The sequence below is a fragment of the Coturnix japonica genome, chromosome 2 (genome assembly GCF_054131305.1).
Source record: "Coturnix japonica strain WE chromosome 2, WE-NBRP24, whole genome shotgun sequence".
Classification (NCBI taxonomy): Eukaryota; Metazoa; Chordata; class Aves; order Galliformes; family Phasianidae; genus Coturnix; species Coturnix japonica.
Window position 1 is genome coordinate 48,001,732 of NC_140664.1, and position 17,412 is coordinate 48,019,143.

Genomic DNA, 17,412 nt, shown 5'->3' on the forward strand with positions numbered 1-17,412 from the left:
AGCTTTTGGAGGTATGCATTTAAAATAGCTTTACTTGCTGTTCTGCGGTGCCTGAGTATCTCAGAAGTGACAGAGTTCCTCTCTCAGTGCTTTGCCTTCACTGATGGACACCAAAATCACATTTTGATTTTGTTTTTTGTATCTTCTGCAACTGTTTTTAAACCACAATTCAGCTTTATGAATAGAAGGGAAGTTTTCCAATGATTCTGGTCTACAGGTGCAAGAGAATTGCTGTCACTGTGATGATTTCCTGTCATATACTGGGGTACTGCATTACCTTAATATTTACTTCTAAAAAGATGAGAATTGTTCTTTCAGAAGTGCTTTACTTAATGCATGGATAGTAGAAACAAGCATTACATATATTAGGAGGATGACAATTTGTCAGATGCTCACTAAACCGTTTCCTTTCTGATATGATTGACAGTTGTTTGCCACAGATCAATAGGTTCCTCCACTGGTCAGCGTCTGGTGGAGAAACTAGTGTATGGAATGAAGTGTCTAGCAGTGCTTGCCATTGGTGGTGTTCTGCCAATAATGACGGCTCTTGAAAAGCTGTTTGATCTCTAGTTGTGACTGGCTATGAAATATCTGTGTTAATTATGTTGCTATTAATAATAGAAATTACAAGCAGCATGTATCTGTAATTTTTGCATTGAACACATGCAATATTAAACATCTTATAATCACAGGAGTTAATTGATAGCAGAAAATTGACAGGTGTGGGATGTACTCCCTTCCCCTTTTTCCCTCTAACCTTCAATTTAACATGTTTTTAAATGACTAATCTTGTACTTCTGCTGTGATATCAAGTGTTTTTAAATAGTAATGCTGCATATGTGCATTTATGTTATTTCATTTTATCTTGCTTCAGTTTTGTTTTTTGTAATGGAAGTCATACAAAAGCACTCAGGTCCAGATCAGAACGTCACATTTATTTCCCCATGAATATAGGCTAGCTTTGGCTTTTAAGTTGTCAAAAAACACTGCCGCATACTTTGTACGTGCAGATCTTGAAAGTACAAGAAGGGGGGTTTTCTGACTGAAACACTGCATCTTCTCCATTAGAATCATAGAATCACAGAATGGCCTGGGTTAAAAAGGACCACAATGATCATCCAGTTTCAACCCCCCTGCCATGTGCAGGGTTGCCAACCACCAGACCAGGCTGCCCAGAGCCACATCCAGGCTGGCCTTGAATGCCTGCAGGGATGGGGCATCCACAACCTCCTTGGGCCCCCTTGTCTCTGAGTCAACAACTGTTTGACCAAAAGGAGCTTGGAAAACCTGTGTGGTAGCAGGTGGGGGGAAGGACCGGGTATAGTGCTGGAAACAAGCTACAGCTGGGGCACTGTCACATATTTTGGAAATCTTTGTACAAGCTTGGTGATATTACAGGCATGAGACTGTAATTGCTCTGGGTACGAACATTTATTTCCTTATTTGGTGGTGTTAATGGAGACTGCACTGTAGGCTGTTGTACAGGCTCGTGTGATGCTTGGGGTGGCTGTTGGGGGGTGTGTGGATGCACTGCAGGCACCAAGGGACACCCTCCGAGTTCCTCAGTGGGATCCACGTGGTGCATTTGATTTCTTAAAGCCTCATGGACTGAGCCATTGTTCAGTAGCCCATAAAGGCCTTTGGAATCTTCAAATCATTACTTGTTTGGTCCTGGGTTGGTAGACTTCCCAATGTCCCTCAAATTACCTCTCCCCTGGGCCATTTGAGCAGTTCTCTGCCCTGAAGAAGAAAGGCAGGCCTAAAAGGCAGCCATGCAGGAAGCTAGCTGGTGCTCCTCTTGCCTCAAGAAGATGAAGGTTACCCACACCAAACTAGACAGAATTTGTCTCTAAGAAGCCTTCAGCAGCAGTTGGCTGCTTCACAGGAGCTGAGTTCAGCATGGTCTGCTTCTTTCATATTAGCCTTTTACGTGTGTCAAGATGGCTACCATGCAGGCAGCTCAGTTACCCTCTGGAAGACTTAGAAAGTAAAATTACCAACTTATTTCATTTAAAATGTTTCCTCAAGTCTGTTAGTTTGTTCATTTTATCTGACTCCTTATAAAATACAGTGTCCAGAGTGGTAGTTCCGCTACTTCAGATCTCCCCAGTGCTGAGTGAAGTGGAATAATGACATAAACAGTTTTGTTGTCTGCTACTTTTGTAACAACTGGGCCAATTAGTAGCTTGAAGAGGAAATATTTCATTTATTGGTAAGGGCATCCTGAAGTATGTAACTTCTTGTTTCCCTTGTGGCAGAAGGGGTGGTTGGTTATTTGTTGAATTTTTTGGACCTCAATAGTGACTACTTTTTCATTGCAGTGGCGACTGTGTGACACATGCTGGTAGATGAAGGGACTTCTGTACTAAATTAAATACATTAAATAGTAAAATGGTGGACCTGAGGGTGAACCAAACAGAAAAAAAGATGAAAGCCAAGCAGAAAAATGCTACTGCTGTAAACAATATTTAAAAGAAATGAGGATTGATGATATTTTTTATGTTCTCTCTATTAAATGGTAGCAATTGTTGTCAACTGGTAACAGGAAGGAAAGTCACCAGGAACGTGGCAGGCAGCTGTACTGGCCTATTCAAGCCTTGAGAAAGAAATAGAGAATAGTTGTGGAAGTGTGGTCTCCAGGCTTTAAAGGGATAGCATCTTGAATTATGAAACTTTTCCATGCTTTTCATCAATGATTTTAATGGCAATCTCTGTCAGAGTGTACCAGAATATACGTGATAGAAATGTCCTAGCTGGTGATGCTGCCTTCCAGTGCAGAAATACGTACGTCAGTTGGCCTCTGCGTAGTGGCAAGTAGATAGGTAACACAGCACTGTAAAAAGGAAATAATTACTGCCAGGAGAATCAAAAAAGAAGAAAAACAGGATTTTTTAAGTGTTAATTTCTAGACTGGTTAGTGTTATGTGTCAGTGTATTCTTGCGTCTTCTTGTGCACAGTTCTTGAATGGGCAGGACACTGTTGAAAAGAGCAGTGTGTGTGCTGGTATACATCTGAACAAGGTTGCCTGTTGTCTGTTGGAACTGCTGTGGTCTTTACCCAGACCAGGTCAGCATTAGTGTGGTATTTCTTCCCATGGACTTATTTTTCCCCAAAGAATCCCTTTCTCCCACTGTATTCAGACCTTCTGTCCTGAAGAAGCAATAATAATCTCATTTCATGGTAACATACAGACTGCCTCCACACGACGTCTAAATAAGCTTTCATAGGGAAGCCCCGCTTCAGTTTATTTCAGCAGTATGCCCAAGTAAGTGGTAACTTACATTTCCTGGCTACTGAGGCATTTCTCATTTGTGTTCCTGCCAGCAGCCAAATCCAGCATGTCTTGTTGCAGCTTGTTGTTTGGTTTAGTTACATTGCATGAGCAACAGCATAGACAGATACTTTTTGTGGGTGACCTGCTCCCTGGATCTTACAATTACAGCAGACGCAATGGCTTTGTGATAAGCGTAGATTAATCCCATAGGCTGGGTGTTCATCTCTCCTTGCTATTCTCATCTGTCTCTGTGTGGAGGCTGTTAATTCAGTCTTTCTGAATGTTGCTGAACTTAGTGAGGTGCACGTATGCAAAGTTAAACAAATCCTGCATTTCTGCAGCCTTTGGTTTTATTCATTTTCCTCTCCTGACTAGTAGGTAAGGTTTCCTAATGCTGCTACATTTGAGGTTTGGTTCTTTATGGCATGAAGAGACTCAAGGGCTCTATTAGCTCATGTGAGTTAGAAACTGGTTTCAGACAACACAAGTTGCCATCCAGTAGGTGTTAGTAGGTCAAAAGGCATGCAAAGGCATCAGAGCGGAATGTGTCAGGGTAGTAGGTTAGGTGAGGTCGCTCGGCGAGCTCTCTTTATTTTACTGCAGGTAGCCTCTTTTCAAGGAGCCCATGCCAGCTCCTGAAAGGCTCATTTCTTGTTTTTATTTCACTCGACCACGAATATGTATTGATGAAGGTGACTAGTCTTAAACTTTGTTTTGAGACTGAGTATATTGTGTGTGAAGCTGTGATTGGAAAAACACAGCTCACTGTAGAATTTTAAGCATAGGAAAGACCTGGTCTTGTGGGCAGCCTGCAGCTGCACGTGACATGAAGAATTTGGGCTCTGTGGAATAGGAACAATGCATGTGTTTCCAGCAGGACACAGTTCATTTGTTAGAGTTTCCCTTTGTTTCGTAACAAATGATCAACCTGCCTTGTCCCGCTAGAAGTAAATTAGATTTGGAAGTGGGAGGTGTAGTCTGTGGTCTGCTTGTAGACTGCAGAATTGAAGTTCCTCTAATTGAGTGGCATTGTGACTTTTGGGGATGGTGGAGATTCGGGTTTGTTTTTCTGCAGAAAACAGCACGGGAAGACTTTGCTATGATCCGCCAGTGTTCACGGGCATATTGAACACAAATATTGACACGTAGGAGCATTTGGAGAACAATAAAACAGGGAAACGAATCCGTCTCGTCAAGTGAAAATGACGTCTGCATCTCAAGTTGTTGGCGCTGATGGAGCCGATGCGCAGGGGCTGTTTTGGCAGAGCAGGGCTTGCTGTGGGAGTTCATTTTCTTCGGTGAGGTAAAAAAGGAGCCGCACCGCAGCTCCCTGGCTCTCCCTTTCAGCACCCCTCCTACTGCTGTCAGCGCTCAGCTTTGTAGGGATCTGCGGGGGGCTGGAGCACGAGTCTGTTTGAAAAACAAAAAGCTCAATCAAAGGAAAATATTTTGTTTAAGGAGACCTTTGGCATCCCCCTCTGACTGTGACACCGAATTCGCGCAGATAAAAACAACCGCTTAGATTTACATTTTGATTGTGCTTCTGCTTTCATGTGTGCCGGGCTGTCCCACTTCAGGTGAAATTTATCCATTTCTTTAAATATTTAGCAGTCTAGCGTTGATGTTAATGAAAGTCTGGCACTGCTATTTTGAGAATTGCAACAATGATAGTAATTTTCAGTGTCAGATTACTGCTTCTCAGAGGAAAAGGGAGATGGGAGGAGGGAAGAGAGAAAAAAATTGTTTCGGTTCTAATAGAGTTTGTCATCAGCCTGGCTGTGCCAGACAGATGGATCATGAATACTGTCTAGACGCTCTCTGCCTGAGTGGAGCTGTGGTCTCTAAGGACAAGCAACGAGACGCCGGCTTAAGTGACTGGGGAAAGTCAGGACACACTGCCTCTAATCAGATGGCAATCAATGTGGGCCTGCCTTGCGGCCGGCAGCGGGGCCTACTCCCCACCGCAGCTCTGTGCTGATTTCAGCTGAAGCTCCCCTACCTTTGGAGAGGGAAGGAGTGCTGCGGTGTTACGGCACTATTGATTTCAGCTATATATGCGCTGGCAATGCACAGAGATTCTGTTCGGATACAGAGCCTGGCAGGGCTGGTGGCTGGGAGAGCCGTAGAGTGTGCATGAGTGTGGGACTGTGCAGTCACTACATTGATCGGTTGGCTCTGTGGTAGAGCACACCTGGAAGCACAGTACTGCTGCCTTTCTCTGGATGTGGCCCACTGGTGTGGAAAGTTTTGTCCTTGCTGCCCACTGTGGCTCCCACAGCACAAGTGGGTATAGCGGAGGGCACATGGGGCTGCCTGTACTGCATGGCCAAAGGGACACCATGTGCCACTGCTGCCACTTTCCCTTTCTCTGTCTCTAAGGATAGTTAATGATAAGCAAGCAAAACTCTTCTGATGTAGCTGGAGGGATGAGTATTTTTTTGACTGGTGAAATACAACAAAAAATTAATACATATGGTGACTCATTTGGTCACTAAGGGTCCTCTGGGTTTTGTGGCACAAAATAAGTTGTGACATTCTAGATTTTATATCTACGTAAAACCAAATTCCAGACAGATAACTTGTTATTTAGAATATCCAGTTTGCTTTCAGCCTGTAATGCTGCCTTCATTCTTGAGGTACTTTAAACTGGTCTTGTTCTTGAAAAAAGGGAAGAGTAAAGGTGTATTCTTCGTTTTTTCTTACATTGGCATTTTGTGTCTACTTTTAAAAATGCCATTTCTCCTGGCGTTTAGTGTAAGCACTGAAGTAGGCTGCTGATCTCATTCTGTATTCTGAATCCTGTCATAAAACTTCAGAGGAACTTGGTAATGCTGGAATGTACTCACTTTTCTCCTGGAGCATTCTGCTGTTAGCAATTTGGACAAGCCAGACATGCATACATGGCCAGTAACAGCCCTGAAATATGCCAGTACGACATCAGGTATTTGCATCTGCTTACAAGCTGAATGTGGCTCCTGGTGAGGAATTTCCATTTCACAAAGTTTCCAGATGAACATTAATCATATTTGTACAGTTAATGAGATAAGAAAGAAAAGCTCAGTGCCATGCAGACTCAAGTGTGGGAATTCCAAGAGCTCTGAAATGCTGTATTATTCATTTGTGAGCTATGTAAGTCAGTTGTATCACCTTTAATCAAAAGGATCTAGAAACAGAACTTGTTAGAACTGTTTCTGTTTGTTCTTCACATGCGTTTCATTCACCCCTCCTTCAGTTCCTGGTAGCTTTTAGGAAACGTCATGTAGTAGGAAACATTTCAATTTAGTAAGATCATGTCTAATAATGCCTTTTTTTCTTCTTGTCTCCATTTTCTGCTGCTGATTTCTTACAGATGCAAAAGAGAATTTTATATTCTCAAAGCGTACAGTGTATTAAAATCTTGACTCAAAGACTGACATTCATGTGTCTGAGAGAGGGCCTAAATTTCAAGTTGGCAAACTCAGAGGAGTAATGCCATGCATCAGGTATGGAATGGCTTTCCATGTTACAGGTGTGCTTGGCTCTGCAAGAGACAGGAGTTCCTTGTGAGCCAGTATGAGGCAGCCAGATGGACTCTTGCACACTTGGGGAGCACTCTTTGTCAAACTTTTCTCTCTATGAGAAGTGTGTAGAAGCAGAAATGTTCCACAAATACAGGCCTAAGCATAAAGTACAGAAACCACGGCACGATATCATGCCAAAAGCACAATTCTTCACCCACCCAAGAGCGAAAGAGAACAAATTGTGTGTCAGTTATTGTCAGACAATATTTCATGCACAACTAACAGGTGTTCAGACACCACATCAGAAATCATACAGAATGGCATCAAGCAACTTGCGTTGATTTTATTTTGGTTCATGTTACTAAGCATTGTTCCTTGCTCCGCTTCCTCCTTGTACACTGGTGTTGGCAGGGGTCATGCTGTACACTGCACTTGGAATGGTCTGGCTAAGCCTCTCTAAGTTTAAGATGCAGCTCTGGAGTCTTCCTGCATGAATTTTAAAGCCATCATTCTTTTGTTCATTCAGATCTGTTAGCAATGGTAAGGGTACATTAGGAAGACTGCATTTGTGCTGTTTGTGCTTGGCTAATACAGATGCCTAGAGGAGCATTACAAACTGTTTCTTCTGTACAGCACTGGAAGCTGTACACATGCTTAGCTAGTGGCTCAATGTCCCTGTGCAGAGGTTTGTGCAGCTGGACAGGAGTTGGGTTGGAGACCTGATTTGCTTCTTATTAACCCCGAGAAACTTCTACTTGTTTTCAGCCGATGTTATGTCTTCAGTTCTGTTCTCAGCTCAACTGTGTTTGTGCCAGCAAAAAGTGGAGGGCGGTACAGCCTCAGATGGGAGTGCTGCATTCAGTGGTGGTGTATCTTTGACTGGTTTAAGGTCCCCATGAAACTGCAGGGTTAGTAAATGACTTAGTCTTTGTCTTGCTAAACCACTTAAACATATGCCTAAAGAGAGTTGCCTGAATACGAGAGAGTTTGGGAATTAAGAGCTGTTTGTCGCTTTCCCCCCATCTCTCTCACTCTGAAAACCTCTGTCCAAAATATCTGTCCGTTTTTTTTCCCAGAGAAAGGTGGCAGAAGAATGAAGCATCAGAATTTAGAAGAGGGTGTCTCTCAGTGAGCATTATTGGATTTATGTTTGTTTGGAAGGAGCTCATAGTAGCAGAAAGTATTATAGCATTTTTTCTCAGTAGCAAAGTCTAGTTTGGCTTAAGACACGGGCTTACTGGAGTCATACTAGCTAGTTAAATGTGTTCCTAGGAACAGCTGTCTTGGGTCAGATCAAAGGCTCAGCCAGCTCAGTATTGAATCTGGCACTGACCACTCTCGCAGATGCAGAGTGGAAGAGTATAAGTAAATTAGCCAAGCAGTTACGCCTTTCCCAGTGAACGTGGTTCTTTGGAGGAATGCTGTGCTGTTCCACAGGAAGAGCACGGGACTTCTGTCCTTTGGAAAGTGATTTTGTGGTGGGTTTTTGTATTTTGTGGAGCTTTCTTTTTTCTTTTGGGCATGATCTGTTCTCTGACAGCTTTATATTTAAGAGTGGGCCAAGTTCATCTAGTGATGAATGTAGGCTTAAATTTGACCTGGATGCTTAAGAACCAAGATGCACGCATAGAGTCTTCTGCATGTAAAAGACACAGTTGTCACCCCGCCTGTGTCGCACACGGGTGTCAGATGCTGTGGGTGTATGTGTGCATACATTACAGCAGGCATGCCCTCCGTTCTGTTCTATTTGCATGTGTGTCTTATGTAACACAGGTTAGGTAGCTCTGAGACAAACAGCAGCAGCAACATGAAAAGCTCTGCACCTCAGCTCCTTTCAAGGAGTTATTTGGGATTTCTCTCTTGGTTTAAAAACAGCAATTCCCTTAGTTACACATTTCAGATTAAAATTAGGATTAAAATGTTTTTCATGTTCTGTTTAAACCACAAATGAGAAAGTTGACCAACTGTTTATGCGAAGACACTGTAAGGAGCTAAAGGAAAATGGGGCAGGAGAGAGAGTTGTTAAATGACTTGCTTTCTGTATGTGTTAGATCTTTTTTCTAACATAACACAATCTGGGAGGCTAGAGGGAGGTGTACGTAACACGGCTTTAGTCCAACCATACATGATAAGATCACAGCTTTACTTACCTTGGCAGCAATATTGCTGTACTGGTAGCTTCCTCTTCCCTTCTCACATTTCTTCCTGCTCTTCTCTTCTGTTTCTGCATTGCCATGTAATAGGTTCACAGAAGTAAGACAGATTAAGATCCTGGGGGGTATAGAGATAATAATGACGCACCATGCGAGTACTGAGTCTGGCACCTAGTAGCACCTTGATAGAAATAGAAAGCTGTGATCACAGTATTAAAATATGCTAACAAGCTGAAGGAGCTAATGGGCTGCATTTTTACAGTGCAGATGTTCATCCTGCACTTGTGCTGAATGCAATAACAAATGTGTGGGGGCTGCTGGTGATATGATTGTGTTCTTGGCAGCACAGTTTTCCTAAACAATCTTTCTTTTATATTTTACCAAGATTTAGAATGTCCTTTTTTTTTGTGCTCTAAGATAAAGAGTGTGTGTGTATAGACAAACTGGTATGATTAGGGCTGCATGGGCTCTGGTTCTGTTTATTCAAATAGGATGTCCCGTAAGGATGCGTGCGTTACTGTCTGTGGTATTGTCAGTTTCTCTGTTCTTGGATGGTTGGTGTTTCGTATCTACAGCTAATGTTCAGGTAGTTTTCTCTTGTTTCTCAATCCTCGCTCATTGGGCCAGGTTAAACTGTATGCTTTGGGGAAATGTAGACCCAGAGCCTGAGTAGAGAGTGATCTCCTTGGGATTTCTGGGGGAGGGTCTGAATCCTCGTGGAGAGCATTCACCCTAGCAAACATGGCAGCCTGGCTGCCCCTGGCACACTCCTTCATGTACTCATTCTCCTCATTTGTGCTCAATACATCACAGCTAATACCAAGAATAACACTGTGGTGTTGAAGAACCTTTCAGCTGTTTCAGTAAGAAATGATCCTGATGTCTTTCCAGTAGATTCAGATATTCCTTAAGAAATCACCGTTCCAACCACTCACTTTCTAGACAGTGACTGAAATCATTATGTTGCAGACTTGCACTTTTATTTTCCTCCATGGCAAAGAAATGCTGGCTCACTTGTTACAATTACCAGGATGAAAGGTGTATGTGGCTGTTTGTAATTAGCTGTAGCTCTCATTGTGAATACCTGCCACTTTTGATATGCTGCTACAATATAGATGATCAGTCAACTGGCCGTGAGTATTTGTTGCTGGCTGTGTTCCTCCAGCAAATGCATCTGCTTTGGTATAAAACAGAAGTTTCAAACTGTGTCTTCCTTTGACAAGCCTGTTGCATAGCATACATGGAAAAATAAATTCTCTTGTTGCTAGAAAGACTGGAGGAAGGACTGGAATGATACAAAGAGTGGAAGAACTGGTGATCAGTGAATAGGTCCCGCCAAAAAACTTAGGTTTTCTTGGCAGCTCTGCCATGCAGTCCTGAGTAAATCCTTATTCTTTCCCTTTCTTAGTTGATTTATAAAATGGAGTTAATATATTCATCTGCTTTGCAGAAGTAACAAAAGACAAAAATGTTTTGTAATTGAAAAAATTTGTGAAGAGATGTTAAACAGTAGCAGCATCAGTAAAACAGGTATTGTACTGGAAGAAATGCAACGATAAGCTGACAGCGAGAATTAAAATAATGTTTAGAAAAGACGTGCTTTGTGCAGTTTGTTGACATTAGCACGTAATGGCTGGTATTTAGAGACTTACATGTAATTTTTCACTTGCATGTCAGCATCTAAGGGTGAGGAAATGGATATGCTAAATAGACTCTAAGTAGGTACATAAAAACCTATTTGCATAAAAATGTGACTTTTCTGATGAAGAATGAATGAAAAATAGGCGTAAGTTTCATCAGTCAGCTATAATTCTAAAATGGTGGCAGCGTATCTTAAAAAATGATGAATGTAATGTAATGATATTTGGTTGTGTGGTTGAAGTTAGTGAAGTCTGAAGAGGTACACTGGAAAGATTTAATCAAATGAGGTCAGTAATGAACAGAATAATGGATGAAATTCCATCTCGATTAATGCAAAGTAATTCATACTGGAGGGCAAAGTATGTGCTATTAATGCAGTTTATTGGATCCTAATTAATTGTGTAATTTAAGGAATGGGACCTAAGTATCACTGTGACGGGCTGAATTAAGACCTCTTTAGAGAATATAGTTGTGGTCAGATAAAATATTCTGAATCAATAAAAACAGAATGTGAAATGTTATGGTGGTGATAGATAGATCAACGTTTCACCTTTCTCTGGAATGCTGTGTTCAGCTGTTCCAGCACAGGAACATGCAACAGATGTAGAAAACATAGGAGACCAGCAGAAAGAATTTGTGAACAAACTCTGATGAGAACAGAAACCAGAAAGTCTGAAATTGTTTACTTTTGAGTGCCAATAAATAGCGGGTAAATACATACACAGAACTATGAGTGGTGAACAGAAGGTGGGTCAGAAACTTGGTTGCGTGCTAAGACTAAAAGATCACTCAGTACATTTCAAAGCTGATTTAAAGAAAATAATAATAGCTTTGTCATAGAATCATGGAATGGTTTGGGTTCAAGAAACCTTTAAGATCATGTTGTTCCAACCCTCTGCTATAGGCAGGGACGTGTCGCTCTAGACCAGTTTGCTCAAAGTCTCATCCAGCCTTGCCTTGAATGCTTTCAGGGAGGGGGCATCCGCAACCTCTCTTCATCACTTTAGTGACTGTAGATTTCACTACTACATCACGTTCTGGAAGCAAGAATTCAACAATATTTGAATTAATCATAATCAATTGAATATCAATTGAAATAATATTTGAAGAGAGAAAGTCTGTGAACACTGAGTCCACTTGAGGTCACAGTGTATTACTTAGGAAATGTGTGAGGCTGAGGATTCAGGCTTTAAACAGGTACCTTGTATGTGACTGTAAGATCAGACTGAGAACTTGAGCACAAGACTTTTCTTCAGCCAAACAGAGAACCGATCATCCTCGTCTAGGAGGACAGTGTGCAGGCTCCCATGTGTGATGTGAATCTTAAGTCTCTATGAGTTACTTTGAATGGTACTTGTATGCAGCTGTCATCAAAGTCCTGCAGAGCAGCCTCCTCGACTAAAAAGTAATCACTTGCATTGCATGCAAGCCTTCAGTCATACCTTACAAAGCAGAAATCTGGTTTGCCTTATGTTTCTCTTTCATAGGAGGAGGATAGCAGGCTGTGCTGGCACGTCGAGCTGCTTAGCAGTGAGAACTGGTATCTCTGCCAGTCGGAGCTGGGTGGTGTATTGCACAGCACCACTGGCCCTGGGAGGGGTGGCCAGCAGCCCAGGGGAGCAAGCTAATGGGAAACATGTACTGGGAATGGCAGAGACAGCCAGTTTGAGCAAGCTTCCTACAGCCCTCCTCTATATGAGGCTCCTGTGATCAGCCAGAACTTCAGAAACGTCTGCTCTTGAAATGTAGCTTACTGAACTCCGTATATAATTGTTCAACATTAGTGGACAAAATGTGAAGAGCTTCTCTTCTTGTAGTAGGTGATAACAGTGTCTTTACTTATTGCAACACAAAGTGTCTGTTAATTAAGACTTTGAGGGAGAAATGTGTGTAGGCTGTGAACATGAAGAGTGATGCAGAGAGGTGGGGAACAGATGTGTGGTCATCTCTGCACCAGCCAGCTATTACTCAGATAGCATCCTTGTGCTAATTAGCTGCTGGAATGTTGAACAACATTGGTACTTGTGTGATTAATTGAACAGAGTCCTGCATTGGGTTTTCACACTTGTCTTAATCTCCACACTGTACCATAACTAACATGCTTCAATTAACATTGTTTTGAAAGTGAGGACTCTAGAACGTCCTCGTTACAAAAGATTAATTTCTTGGTGTGGATTGCTGTGACTGTAGGGCCATCAGCTTCTTGTTCCCTTGAAGAGATGGCATTGGGTTAACACCGCAGACAAAACCTGACTAATTCCTTTTGCTCCCTGTCATGCTGATGAACAAAACCAGAACCATGTCAACTTAAAGCTTTCCACCCTGGATGATTCTCACCTTATCTCTTATAGTTAAGAGTCAGCAATGAGTGGCCAGTTTCTGAATTGTCATCACTGGGTTGAGATGCATGGTAGTATGCAGTATGATGAATTCCTCCTTAGCAGAACTATGGCAGTTTGTCTAGAGTTTACATTTTACTATTTTATGTCTAAGAACGTAAATGCAAGTATTAGTGTTCCCATTTGCTGTACTTCCTAAAAGTAGATGCACACACACACACATATAGATATGCTAGAGCTTTTTTTTATGTTTTGCACCAAGTTCAGATCTGTGGTACGTGGAAGCCTCTGCCCACCCCTGTAGGACCATGCAGAAATAGCACAAGTACTGTTGCCAGACTGGGGTTCTAAGTTACCTACTACTGTGCTCTGTGTTGTGTTCCAGGTAAAAGGAACATCTGGAAATCAGAAAGGGTGACTCCAGTTTGGCTGCCAGAATGTAAAAGCAGAAATGATCTTCCTCTGATCCAGTTTCTTTGTTTGTAAAATGATTCTCACGCTTTCCTGAAACAACTTTCTCCTCTATCTGTATTAAAAAGCTTGTGAATTAGAAGAGTGTTTTTATCTTCCAGGTAGCTGGGGAAATAATCCCTCTTTCCCTCCCTTCCTCTTCTCCCCCTCCTTATCTTCTCTCCCCACAGAATGCTAAAACATTGTTTTTCCTCCACAGTTGAAAGGTGTGTTTTACAGAATACAGATGAGATTTGTTGGCTAGCAAAAAAAAAAAAAGCAAAACGAGGCATGTCTGTCAAGTACAAACAGGGCTTCAGAGATCTCTGTTGGGAAACCTAATTTCTACACGAGCACAACTGTTTCTGCATATTGCCTGGAACACTTCAGTTAGATATTTGGCCACAATTTCTATTACAGATTCTATAAAGACATCATTTGTCAAGTTAATAACTGTGTACAAAAATGTTTATGCGCAATAAAGATAGATTTCAGAGACCTTTGAATGGCACCCACGGACACAACATTTTGCAGTACTTTGCAGTATACCGAGCTTGATTAGATGATGATAATAATTAGTTTTTCTTCCCCTCTATTCTCCAGGGCTAACTGAACCTAACTGCTCGCTGAACCATATCAATTAGATTTTTTTATTTTAATTCTGGCCTCTCTTGTGAGAAAGCTGAAGTATTATTTCAAGACCTTCCATGCAGAGGGTGTTTTTCATGACTGTGATGGTCTCTCACTTATAAAGAGCAATAACAGACTTCACAGTATATTCCACCTATGTGAATAACTGGTTATTGTAGGAAATATGTATGTAGATATTTTAGATGAGCAGAAACTAAACTAAGGACTGTGCAAGCTCTCCGTAGAAATTATTTAATAATATTGTCTATGCACCACATTCAAAAGATGTGTTTCTTCCTGTTCTCCATGGCAGTTAAGTCACTTAAATATGAGCTAGACATGCAAATACCTTTCTGTATATGACTATAGGAGCTATTTAAGCTAAGGATTTAAGTAGCCTGAATTTAATTATCCTCATTGCAAGACTAATACACAAGGGAAAAATGCCGTAAGATTTTGTAATAGCGACAAGTGGTCAAGACATTACATTTATGCTTTGCTAGTTTTACCAGCTGTGTCTCATTCCATTATTCATACGTACATACATACAGACACACACCTCTCTTCTAATTAATTATACTTGTCAAGCAGTGGGGGAAAAACCAACAGCTCCAGAGGTGCTTTTCCAAAGAGAATCTGATTTCAGAGTGGGGCTGACAACTGCTAGAAATCTGCAGATGTGATGCAGGTCTTTCTGAGGTTTAAATATCTATGTTCATCACATGAATCTGAAAAAGAAATGCAGTATTCGGCATTTTCTTAGTGATCAGCTTATCTCTTTAAAGAAAAAGAAAAGAAACATACTTGTTGTATGCCTCATGTTGTACATGAAAGGGGGAAGAAGGAAGATACAGGTGCTGTGTCTTGAAAACCAGAATTTTTTAATATTGTCAGTGAATTGTAGAATCATAGAATGGCTCAGGTTGGACGGGACCCCAAGGATCATCAAGTTCCAACTCCTCTGCCATAGGCAGGACCACCAAACTCCAGATCTGATACTAGACCAGATTGCCTAGGACAGTCTGGTCTTGAACATCTCCAGGGATGGAGCATCCACAAACCTCTCTGGGCAGCCTTTTCCAGCACCTCACCACCAGGTATGGGTGAAGATGCTGCATAACTTGTATTCCTCAACAGTTTATCATAAAATATAAAACAATTAGCATAAACACAACAATACAAAAGAAAGCAGACAAAATTATATTCTACACGACACAGTATTTTCACAGTTTCCACCACAAACAGTAGGTTACTCTGCAGTACAATACAGTATTCTGAGAGCTTACTGGCCATAAATACTGAGAAATTTAATTGAAATGACAGAACTATAAAAACAAATGTTTGAAGACTATAGCGCAGTGTTATTGGTTTTTTTTTCCTTCATTGGTGTATATATTTTTACCTTCATTGGTATATACATATTTTCTTTCATATGTTAAATATGTTTGGATAGAAGTAGTGTCAAGCATTTAACCCTTTCATTTGCAGGAGTATTTCTTTTGCATGTGACTGAATCACTCAGCCTACTGAAGGGATGAGTCCTGATCTCTGAGTCTTACCACTGGCCCCTAGATATCGTCAAATGCTATTTAAGTTTTGAAAGAAAATGGGAATCAAGGCAACCTCTTGGCTAAGCATCCTTCACTTGATTCCATCACAAGATCACTGGCTGGGCCTCTTGGCTTTTGGCAGCCACACCCTGTTGAAGATAGGCTTAAATAAGCCACGCTGAGTTTCATGTAGTGGAAGCCCTCAGCTTGTACTGCAGTTTTACACAATACTCCCACTCCTTGCACCAGTGTATTTTAACACAGCTTTTCAGTTGTTACATTACATATTCACAATGTACGTGGCCTGGAGGAGGTATGTTTGGCTGTCCTTAAAAGACTTGAAACTTCAGTGCTGGAATGTTAAATTGGTGGCGATCCTCAGGAAGTGCAGCTGGGCCTTTTAGGTGTGTCCGTGAAGGATGGAGTAAAACAGAAGAGCCAATGTTAGTTTGAGAGAGCACAGATCAAGTTAGATTTGGTAGAGAGACTGTAAGCTGGATAACTTGTGGTAGACAGAGCAGGGTTGCCTGACCAGTCAGCCAGTGGGAAGACAGCAGGAGGTGTGGCAGATGGTGGGAAGGAAAGGTTGCTGTATTTCTCAAAGCCATCACCCCACCTCATATGGCTATCACCATCTGAAACTCGCTGTGTTCACCCGTGTTCCCAGCTGCCCGCTCTTATGACTGTTTTGAAGCTGCTTTATTATTAACTTCCTGGGACTTTTGGTTCTTAGTAGTTCTGCAGTGTTCATAAATGTGACCATCAACCAGGAAAGTTTGTGGTGCTCAGTCTGCAACCAGCCACTCTGTGCATGTGTTAATAGCAAGAATGTTGTTCCAGGTGGGGCACCACAGATCTGTGTTTATGGCACTGTATGGCATACTGAGCACCTGATGGTGCTAAGTTTTCACAAAGAAAACAAGGAACAATAATCTGTTGTTCAGCAATTGGGAAATCAAGCGGTACTGGATTAGAGTCATAATTGCTCATATAGGATGTCTCAGTTCAGGTTAGGGGTGACAGTAAGCCTCATCATTGCTTTCATGCCTAAATTAGGCAGTCATTAAGAAGATCTGTAACTGGAGTTGTTCGTAGGGTCAGATGAGAAGAACCTTACACTGAAGTAATGTGCGTTGTGAACTAAGTCCAAAGGAACTTCCTTGATTAAGCCCCGCTGGATATCTCATCATTCATCTTGTCTGTTCCTTTCATAAGGACTAAATATAGAGAATATTCACAAATTAATAAAAGTAGAAAGAACTTTCAAGCATTGAGTGTCTTTCACACCTCTGCTGGTGAGAAGATCCATAGCTCCAAAAGAGTGGTGAGGCCCTGGAATGGGCTACTCAGAGAGGTGGTGGGGTCACCATCGCTGGAGGTGTTAAGAACCGTGTGGATGTGGCACTGAGAAATGTGGATACTGGGGATGGTGGTGACAGGTCATGGTTGGATTAGATGCTCTCTGAGGTCATTTCCAATCTTAAAGGTTCTACAATTCAGTTACTTCAGCAAATGAAGCACAAAGGTTTACTACATTACATTTTAATTTAAAAAGATACTGAGTATTAGACACCCAGAATGCATTCAGAGAGTACTTTTAGGTGGATGTACAGTATAGCAAAATCTGTACCATAAAGGGGAGCTGTCTTGGATTGCATCCTGAGGTAGTTAATGTGTGACAGCAAATCAACACACTGAATGTCAACACACTGGCTTTCTCTCCCCAGGCTGGGCCTGCTGCCTTGGCTGCACCTTGCTGAGGAGCTCAGGGCAAGGGGCTGGTTGGGCCAGGCCTTGTCTTCCCACTTAAAGCAGTGCCAAGGCTGAAATCAGCCCATAGTCTCGCCTCACTGCTCCCTGCCATCTTTTGATGT

At 41.8% G+C, this 17,412-nt stretch overlaps 1 protein-coding gene across 6 annotated transcripts in view; it reads left to right on the plus strand.

The window, feature by feature from the left end:
• The window catches only part of LOC107309950 (low-density lipoprotein receptor class A domain-containing protein 4), a 298,561-nt gene that overhangs the window by 121,617 nt on the left and 159,532 nt on the right, over positions 1-17,412 (plus strand). The window lies entirely within an intron of this gene.